The sequence below is a fragment of the Mustela erminea genome, chromosome 5 (assembly GCF_009829155.1).
Source record: "Mustela erminea isolate mMusErm1 chromosome 5, mMusErm1.Pri, whole genome shotgun sequence".
NCBI lineage: Eukaryota > Metazoa > Chordata > Mammalia > Carnivora > Mustelidae > Mustela > Mustela erminea.
This window is the reverse complement of record NC_045618.1, coordinates 23,527,779-23,537,428: the sequence shown is the minus strand read 5'-3', so window position 1 is coordinate 23,537,428 and position 9,650 is coordinate 23,527,779. Positions and strand designations below refer to the sequence as shown.

The window sequence follows — 9,650 nt, the reverse complement described above, 5'->3', positions numbered from 1 at the left end:
GGTTCCCCCTCCCAGTCATTTTGGTAAGAGGTAGTTGAGGGTATTTATAACTGAAATATAAACCATGATCCATGCAACGTGCACCTTGGAAAGTTTCAGAGCAATCAGATGTCACCACCAAAAAGAAAGAAAAAAGGAAAAAAAAGCCAAAATGAGCCCCAAGAATAATATTTATAAAGCACAAAAACAAAACAAACAAACAGAATCACCAACAAAAGAAAAAGAAAAAAAATAAAGAAAAACCCAGCCAAATTGAACCCCAAGAAAAAGATTCATAAAGTACAAAACCAAAAACAAACACACAGAAAGACTGACTAAAGAAAAAGATAAACAAAACAAAACAAACACACAAAATAAAAAGGAGGAGGGGGTGACGAGAAGGTGGTTTTAATCCCTTATGTGTGTGAAGAAGGTATTTCGGTTCTTCCTGGTTGTATCTTATTATCTTTGATAGAGGACTCAACTTTCCAGAAATGCGGGTAAATTAAAGCTGGCAATTGAATAGGGAAAAAGGACGACCTTGAAGCTTACATCTATCTATCTATCTATCTATCATCTATCTATATAAAAGAAAAAAGGAAAAAGAAATAAAAGCATATGTCTGACAATGTTTAAGTTAAAAAGTTACTTTGAAGTATGTTGTATTAAACACTTAGTTGCAATGGCAAGTAGGTCAAAAAAAAAGAACAAGGATTATGAGTATGAATTTTAAAATAAAAAATAAATAAAAAAAGAAAAGTTGTATCTAAAAATATACAGGCTGTGAGGCAACACCAGGTCCTTAATATATTGTTTTCCCCAATGTTGGGGTTTTACAGTTTTATGGGGACCTTGTCATTGTTGTCCTCTTGTTCTTTCAGCCTGTCTTCTGGTGGGGGGGGCTGTCACATTGTTTTTCAGTCAATCTTGCTTGGGTGGAGTTGCCCCGTCCCCTATCTAGAGGCTGGGCTCTGTGGAAACCAATTTTTCAGGCTTTTGTTCTCTGGAGGTTTTTGTTCTCTGTTTTGAGCCTTTCAGAGGGACAGAGCAAAGTAAACTGTACCTAGACTTCTGCCTCAGAGAGGAGCCACAGTCTGCTCCTCTCTGAATGGTCCAGAGCATGCAGACTCCCCATCTGCAAACTCTGTTAAAACTGCAGCCTCCCACAGGTGGTGCGCACCACCAGCCACCATCTCAGTGGTCACCTGAGGCCCCTGCTCATCTCTGTACCCCCATGCCACCAAAACCATAAGCAATACTGTCAAGGTGAGCCTGGTCCTGGTGGCTGCCATTCCTGGAACTGCTGACTAAAGCCCACACAGCATGCACTCAGACCTGGTGGGGTTGGCTGACTGACAGCCACCGGTCCCAGGGACCTCCACCTCAAGCCTGTGCCAAGCTCTCTGTGGCACAGGCAGGCACTGGCTGTGGTCGTCCTAGGGCCATGGGCTTAGGTCCGATCCTGTGGCCACCTGGTCCCATCAATTGTTCCTTAAGTCCATTTGTTCTGTTTGAGTGCTGCTATCAATACTTTTCTGACTCACAGCAGCCAGTCTCCAAGCTATTGCTGGTCCACAAGTGCAGGGCACTTTTGCATTGGGGTATTATTTTCCAGTCTTCTGGTGGTTCTCTCCCGACTTGTGTTTATCCTCTGATATCTGTCCATTGATTCCCAAATCATCTGCACCTCTCCACTGATGATCCTTTGCCCCCATAGAGATCCAGAAGTGTATAATGTTGCATCTCAGGCTGACTTCATGAGTGTTCAGAGTGCTCTGGTAGATATCTAGCTCAATTTAATGGACCAGCTGAAATAGGGTCTCCTACTCCTCTGCCATCTTACCCCTCCTCCCTGGTCGCTTATTTTTGCTTTTGTTTCACTTCTTTTGTTTCCTAGCTATTCCTTGAAATAGCTAAAGAGAATTTGTCATTGATGTGCCAGGGTCACTCAGTCAGTGATATGTCTGAATCTTGATTTTGGCTTAGATAAAAATCTCATATCTCAGGGTTGTGGGGTCAGGCCCTGTGCTCTGTGCTCAGCATGGAGTCTCCTTGTCCATCTCCCTCTGGTCCTCCCCCTCTTCTCTCTCAAATAAATAAGTAAATAAAATTTTGAAAAATAAAGAAAGAAGTTGCTATGGCTGATGTCAAAGAGTTACTGTCTTGTTCTGTTCTAGTATTTTTATGGCTTTGGTTCACATATTTATCTGTTTAATCCATTTTGAATTTATTTTTGCATAAGGTATAGGAAAGTGATTCAATTCCTCTCTTTTGCATGTGGCTGTCCAATTTTTCCCAACACCATTTGTTGACGAGATTGTCTTTTACCCACTGGATATTTTTTCTTGCTTTTGTTTTTCTATTTTTATTTTTTTTTAATTAAATTTATTTATTTTCAGCATAACAGTATTCATTATTTTTTCACCACACCCAGTGCTCCATGCAATCCATGCCCTCTATAATACCCACCACCTGGTACCCCAACCTCCCACCCCCCCGCCACTTCAAACCCCTCAGATTGTTTTTCAGAGTCCATAGTCTCTCATGATTCACCTCCCCTTCCAATTTCCCCCAACTCCCTTCTCCTCTAACTCCCCATGTCCTCCATGCTATTTGTTTCTTGCTTTATTAAAGATAAGTTGATCATATACTTGTGGCCTCATTTCTGGTTTTTCTATTCTGTTCCAATTATTTATGCACCTATTTTTGTTCCAGTACCATACTCTTTTAATTACCACAGGTTTGTAAAATAACTTGAGGTGAGGAATTATGATGTCTCCAGATTTTCTTTGCTTTTGTAAGATTATTTTGGCTATTCCTCATCTTTCGTAGTTCCATACAAATTTAGGATTGTTTCTTTTAACTCTCTGAAAAATTCTGTTGGTATTTTGATAGGATTGCATTAAATGTGTAAATCACCTGGGTAGTGTAGATATTTAAATAATGTTTGTTCTTCCAATCCATGAGCATGCAATGTCTTTCCATTTCTTTGTGTCATCTTCAATTCTTTCACCAATGTTTCATAATTTTCAGAGCATAGATCTTTTAACACTTTGGTTAGGTTTATTCTTAGATACCTTATTGTTTTTGATCAAGTAAATGGGATTGACTCCTTGATTTCTCTTTCTGCTGTTTCATTATTGATCTATAGACATGAAACAGATTTGGGGATACCAGGGTGGCTCAGTTAGGTGAATTTCTGACTTTTGATTTCAGCTCAGGTCATGATTTCAAGGTCCCAGTTTCGAGCCCCACACTGGGATCTACTCATCAGGGAGTCTGCTTGAGATTTTATCCCTCTGCTGCTCCCTACACACACACACACTCTCTCTCTCAATTAAATAAATAAATAAATATTTTAAAAAAGGATTGCAACAGATTTATGTATGTTGAATTTTTATCCTATGACTTTGCTCAATTTGTTTATCAGTTCTAGCAGTGCTTTGGTGGAGTCTTTTGGGTTTTCTACAGGGGTATCATGTCCTCTGGAAAGAGTGAGTTTTGCTTCCTGTCTGTTGACTTGGATAGTTTTTATTTCTTTTTGTTTTGTTATTGTTGTTTTTAGGATTTCCAGTACTCTGGTGAGAGTGGACATCCCTGTATGGGAGCGACAACTTCCCTCTCAGCATTCCTGAGAGGAAAAATTCTGTTTTTCCCCATTGAGGATATTATATTTGGATTTTCATAGATGGCCATTATTATGTTGAGGGGTGTTCCCCCTAAACCCACTTTGATGAAGGTTTTTATCATGAATGTATGTTGTACTTTGTCAAATGCCTTTTCTGCATATATTGAAATTATCATAGGGCTTTGATTATTTCTCTTATTGATGTGATATACCACGTTGATTGATTTGTGAATGTTGAACCACCTATTCAAACCATAAATAAACCCCACTTGAGCCTAGTGACTGATTATTTTAATGTACTGTTGTATTCACCTTCCTAGTATTTTATTGATTTTTGCATCCACGGTGACCCGCATTTCTCTCTCTTTCTCTCTTTGTAGTGTCTTTATGTGGTTTTGGTATCCAGGTAATGCTGACCTCATAGAATGAAGTTGAAAGTTTTCATCCTTTTGTACTATTTGGAATAATTTGAGAAAATTGGTATTAACTCTTCTTTAAATGTGTGGTGGAATTCACCTGTGAAGACATTTAGTACTGGACTTTTGTTCTTTGGGAATTTTTTGATTGATTCTATCTCTTTTCTGGTTATTGGTCAATTCAAATTTTCTATTTATTCTGGTTTCAGTTTTGTGAGTTTATATTTCTAAAAATTTGTCCATTTCTTCCAGGTTGTCCAATTTGTTTCCATATAGTTTTTCATAATCTCTTATAATTGTTTGGGTTTCTGTGGTGTTGGTTGTAATTTCTCCTCTCATTTTGATTTTATTTGAGTTGCTCTGTGTGTGTGTGTGTGTGTGAGAGAGAGAGAGAGAGAAGAGAGAGAGAGAGAGAAAGAGAGAGAGAGAAAAGAGTAAGAGAGAAAGAGAGACAAGTGAGGCTAGAGGTTTGTGAATTTTGTTTTTCTTTTCAAAGAATCAGCTCCTGGTTTCACTGATGTATTCTATTTTATTTCTTCCATAAATTTATTTCTGCTCTAATTTTATTATTTCCTTTCTCTGGCTGGTTTTAGGCTATTTGGTTGTTCTTTTTCTAGCTCCATTAGTTCTAAGGTTAGGATTATGAGATTTTTTTTCTTTCTTCTTAAGGTAAGCCTTTATTGCTATATACTTCCATATTAAGACTTCTTTTGCTGCATCCCAAAGGTTTTGGAGTGTTGTATTTTCACTCTTATTTGTCTCAATGTAATTTTGTAATTTCTTCTTTGATTTCCTGGTTGACCCATTCATTGTTTAATAGCATGTTGTTTAATCTGCATGTATTCATGGTCTTTCCAGATTTTTGTTGTTGTTGTTAACTTCTAGTTTCAAAGTATTGTGGTCAGAAAAGTTGTATGGTATGACTTCAAATATTTTCTATTTATTGAGGCCTGTTTTGTGATTTATTGTGTGATCTGTACTACATAATATGCTATGTGCACTTGAAAAGGATGTGTATTCCACTGTTTTAGGGTGGAATGTTCTAGATAGATCTGTTAAATTCATCTGTTCTACTGTGTCATTCAAAGCCACTGTTTGTTTGTTTGTCTTTCTTTCTTTCTTTCTTTCTTTCATTTTCTTTCTTTCTTTCTCCTTCCTCCTCCTCTTCCTCATCCCTCTTCTTCTTCTGTCTTTTCTTCAGCATAATGGATCAATTTGTTTTATTATTGACAGTTTAGAAAAGTTCCCACATCTCATCTTCTTATTGGTAATCTCATGCAAATGTTTAAGGTTCTTGTTACATTTAAGAAACCCTCTATCAAATTTCTTTCATGAGTAAGCAGTCATTTACAGATGTGAGAAATTTTCTTGCGCAGTGACCAATTCTAAGTCTTTTTTTTTAAATTTTTTATTTTTTATAAACATATATTTTTAGTCCCCAGGGGTACAGGTCTGTGAATCACCAGGTTTACACACTTCACAGCACTCACCAAAGCACATACCCTCCCCAATGTCCATAATCCCACCCCCTTCTCCCAAAACCCCTCCCCCCAGCAACCCTCAGTTTGTTTTGTGAGATTAAGAGTCACTTATGGTTTGTCTCCCTCCCAATTCCATCTTGTTTCATTGATTCTTCTACCCACTTAAGCCCCCATGTTGCATCACCACTTCCTCATATCAGGGAGATCATATGATAGTTGTCTTTCTCTGCTTGACTTATTTCGCTAAGCATGATACACTCTAGTTCCATCCATGTTGTCGCAAATGGCAAGATTTCATTTCTTTTGATGGCTGCATAGTATTCCATTGTGTATATATACCACATCTTCTTAGGGGCCCTAGTTTTAAATATCATTTCTGCATGGTAAGATACTATTGGCAAAAAAAATACTTGTGAATTATACAAACTTCACCTTCATCACACCTTAGCTATATGATTTTAGGGATGTCATTTAATTTCTTTTAAAAAAAAAGATTTTATTTATTAATTTGAAAGAGAGAGAGAGAGAGCACAAACAAGGGGTGGGGCAGAGGGAAAAGTAGACACCCTGATGAGTAGGGAGCCCGATGCAGGGCTCAATCCCATGACCCCGAGATCATGACCTGAGCTGAAGGCAGACATTTAACCATCTAAGCCACTCAGGTAACTGGGAATTGATCTAACTTCTTTGGGCTTTATCTTCCTCAATTGCACCATGGGAATATTTACATTATCAGCATTACATTACATTACAATATCAATATATTGTTTTGAGCATTAAAAGTAATAGTGTGGTTCTTTAAATGTTGGTTCCTTCATTTTCTTTCCCCTTCACAATATTTTCTCATCTGAGTTTTAAAAATTTAAATTCAATTAGTCAACATATAGTACAACATTAGTTTCAGATGTGGTGTTCAATGAGTCACCAGTTGTGTATAATACTCAGTGATGGTCAGGTCACGTGCCCTCATTAATGCCCATCACCCAATAACCTCATCCCCTCACCCACCTCCCCACCAAGACCCTCAGTTTGTTTCCCAGAGCCAAGAGTCTCTCATGGTTTGTCTCAATCTCTGATTTCTTCCCATTCAGTTTGCCCCCATTTCCCTATGATACTCTGAACTATTCCTTATGTTCTACATATGAATGAAACCACATGATAATTTTCTTTCTCTGATTGACTTATTTCATTTATCATAATACCCTCCAGTTCCATCCATGTGAATGTGAACTGTAGGTATTCATCCTTTCTGATGGTTGAGTAATATTCTGCATATATAAACCACATTTTCTTTATTCATTCAATGGTTGAAAGACACCCCAGCTCCTTTCACACTTTGGTTATTATGGACATTGCTGCTATGAACATTGGGGTGCAAGTGCCCCTTCTTTTCACTATGTCTATATCATTGGGGTAAATACCCAGTAGTGCAATTGCTGGGTCATAGGGTATCCCTATTTTTAACTATTGAGGAATTTCCATACTGTTTTCCAGAGTGGCTGCAGCAGCTTGCATGCTCACCAATAGTGTAAGAGTGTTCCCTGTTCTTCACATGCTCAACAACAATTGTTGTTTCCTGTCTTGATAATTTTAGCCATTTTTTTCGGCATAACAGTATTCATTATTTTTTCACCACACCTAGTGCTCCATGCAATCCGTGCCCTCTATACTACCCACCACCTGGTACCCCAACCTCCCATCCCCCTGCCAATTCAAAACCCTCAGATTGTTTTTCAGAGTCCATGGTCTCTCATGGTTCACCTCCCCTTTCAATTTCCCCCAACTCCCTTCTCCTCTCTAACTTCCAATATCCTCCATGCTATTTGTTATTCTCCACAAATAAGTGAAACCATATGATAATTGACTCTCTCTGCTTGACTTATTTCACTCAGCATAATCTCTTCCAGTCCCATCCATGCTTCTACAAAAGTTGGGTATTCATCCTTTCTGAAGGAGGCATAATACTCCATAGTGTATATGGAACACATCTTACTTATCCATTTTCCGTTGAAGGGCATCTTGGTTCTTTCCACAGTTTGGCGACTGTGGCCATTGCTGCTATAAACATTGGGGTCCAGATGGCCCTTCTTTTCACTACATCTGTATCTTTGGGGTAAATACCCAGGAGTGCAATGGCAGGGTCATAGGGAAGTTCTATTTTTAATTTCTTGAGGAATCTCCACATTGTTCTCCAAAGAGGATGCACCAACTTGCATTCCCACCAAGAGTTCTCCACATCCCCTCCAACACACGTTGCTTCCTGTCTTGTTAATTTTGGCTATTCTAACTGGTGTAAGGTGATATCTCAATGTGGTTTTAATTTGAATCTCCCTGAAGGCTAGTGATGAACATTTTTTCATGTGTCTGATAGCCATTTGTATGTCTTCATTGGAGAAGTCTCTGTTCATATCTTCTGCCCATTTTTTGATATTATTGTCTGTTTTGTGTGTGTTGAGTTTGAGGAGTTCTTCATGGATCCTGGATGTCAACCTTTTGTCTGTACTGTCATTTGCAAATATCTTCTCCTAATCTGTGGGTTGCCTCTTTGGTTTTTCTTTCTTTCTTTTTTTTTTTTTTACTGTTTTCTTTGCTGTGCAGAAGCTTTTGATTTTGGTGAAGTTGCAAAAGTTTATTTTCGCTTTTGTTTCCTTTGCCTTTGGAGACATATCTTGAAAGAAGTTGCTGTGGCTGATATCGAAGAGATTACTGCCTATGTTCACCTTTAAGATTCTGATGGATTCCTGTCTCACGTCGAGGTCTTTTATCCATTTTGAGTTTATCTTTGTGTATGGTGTAATAGAATGGTGGAGTTTCATTCTTCTACATATAGCTGTCCAGTTTTCCCAGCATCATTTATTGAAGAGACTGTCTTTTTTCCACTGTATATTTTTTCCTGTTTTGTCGAAGATTATTTGACCATAGAGTTGAGGTTCCATATCTGGGCTCTCTCCTCTGTTCTACTGGTCTATGTGTCTGTTTTTATGCCAGTATCATGCTGTCTTGGTGATCACAGCTTTGTAATAAAGCTTGAAATCAGGTAACGTGATGCCCCCAGTTTTATTTTTGTTTTTCCACATTTCCTTAGCGATTCGGGGTCTCTTCTGATTCCATACAAATTTTTAAATTATTTGCTCCAGCACTTTGAAGAATACCGGTAGAATTTTGATTGGAATGGTATTAAAAGTATAGATTGCCCTAGGTAGTATAGTCATTTTAACAATGTTTATTCTTCCAATCCAAGAGCATGGAATGGTCTTCCATCTTTTTGTGTCTTCTTCATTTTCCTTCATGAGTGTTCTGTAGTTCCTCAAGTACAGATCCTTTACCTCTTTTGTTAGGTTTATTCCCAGGTATCTTATGGTTCTTGGTGCTATAGTAAATAGAATCGATTCTCTAATTTCCCTTTCTGTACTTTCATTGTTAGTGTATAAGAAAGCCACTGATTTCTGCACATTGACTTTGTATCCTGCCACGTTGCTGAATTGCTGTATGAGTTCTAGTAGTTTGGGGGTGGAGTCTTTTGGGTTTTCCATATAAAGAATCATGTCATCTGAGAAGAGAGAGAGTTTGACTTCTTCATTGCCAATTTGGATACCTTTTATTTCTCTTTGTTGTCTGATTGCTGTTTCTAGGACTTCTAATACTATGTTGAACAAGAGTGGTGAGAGTGGGCATCCTTGTCGTGTTCCTGATCTCAATGGGAAGGCTGCAAGCTTTTTCCCATTGAGGATGATATTTGCTGTGGGTCTTTCATAGATAGATTTGATGAAGTTCATGAATTTTCCCTCTATCCCTATACTTTGAAGCGTTTTAATCAGGAACGGATGCTGGATTTTGTCAAGTGCTTTTTCTGCATCGATTGAGAGGACCATGTGGTTCTTCCCTCTTCTCTTATGAATTTGTTCTATCACACTGATTGATTTGCGAATGTTTGAACCATCCTTGTAGCCCAGGGATGAATCCCACCTGGTCATGGTGGTTAATCTTTTTAATGTGCTGTTGGATCCTGTTTGCTATAATCTTGTTGAGAATCTTAGCATCCATATTTATCAGTGATATTGGTCTGAAATTCTCCTCTTTGGTAGGGTCTTTGCCTGCTTTGGGGATCAGGGTAATGCTGGCTTCATAGAAAGAGTCTGGAAGTTT

General features: G+C 38.2%; 1 long non-coding RNA gene across 1 annotated transcript; it reads left to right on the top strand.

Moving 5' to 3' along the window:
* Window positions 1-322: 322 nt before the first annotated feature.
* Window positions 323-9,358, top strand: LOC116589900. The gene is made up of 4 exons (XR_004285438.1): window positions 323-433; window positions 472-1,834; window positions 5,672-5,678; window positions 9,347-9,358. It is a non-coding gene; the product is annotated as an uncharacterized LOC116589900 (long non-coding RNA).
* The last annotated feature ends 292 nt before the right edge of the window (window positions 9,359-9,650 follow it).